A 760-nucleotide genomic window follows, 5' to 3' on the forward strand; every position below is an offset into this window, starting at 1 on the left:
CCCAGCTGGAGTCCTGGGGGGAGCTAGGCTGGGCCCCCAGGCAAGGGGGCTCTGTTCCACATCTTCTCCCCCCTCCAGCTCAAGCTGGGCTTGCATGGCAGCTACTGCTGCCATTCTCAAGAGGCTGGCCAGATCTGGGGTCAGGGTGGTGTGGAATGGAACCCCTTCAGCTGCAGGCCACAGCCAGTCTATGCCCAATATGCCAGCTGGGGTATCTAGTGGGAGCCATAAAACAAGGGGCTCTATTCTTTTCCACCCTCTCCCCCAGTTCAGGCCAGGCACAGCAGCCTGGTAGCTGCTGCTGCTCCCTTCCCTCCCTGTCCACTGGCCCTTTCGTGAAAAATTAGCCCAGTCCCACCCTTGCATAAAAAATTAACCCTCAAGATAACACAAGTTCCCTAAGGTGCTCTAAAGCAGAGCACCTTAATCTTTTACCTGATTAGGTGAGGGTTAATTTTTTGTGCAATCAGTGTTTTTAGAAGCATTCTGCAGCCATGCACATGTGTTAGGTCATGACTGTAGAGCACTTTCATGAGCCAGAAAACATGAAATATGTCACTTCTGTCTGCACCTTATGTGACTTATGAGCTTGCGTCCCATTTTCAAAAGCATCTTATATTTAGGAACCTAGCTCTCATTAAAGCTCATTGAAGCTATGTGTAAAAATTGTGCTTAGGTACTTTTTCAGTTACTAATTTTTTAATTACTCCTGGAGACTATAGTCCTTTTTTATTGAACTGATGTGGAATGGGCAGCGGGG

At 48.4% G+C, this 760-nt stretch overlaps 1 protein-coding gene across 1 annotated transcript in view; it reads left to right on the forward strand.

Moving 5' to 3' along the window:
- The window catches only part of DISC1 (DISC1 scaffold protein), a 370,273-nt gene that overhangs the window by 353,468 nt on the left and 16,045 nt on the right, over positions 1-760 (forward strand). The window lies entirely within an intron of this gene.

This window comes from Alligator sinensis, unplaced genomic scaffold (assembly GCF_000455745.1).
Source record: "Alligator sinensis unplaced genomic scaffold, ASM45574v1 scaffold93_1, whole genome shotgun sequence".
Lineage (NCBI taxonomy): Eukaryota > Metazoa > Chordata > Crocodylia > Alligatoridae > Alligator > Alligator sinensis.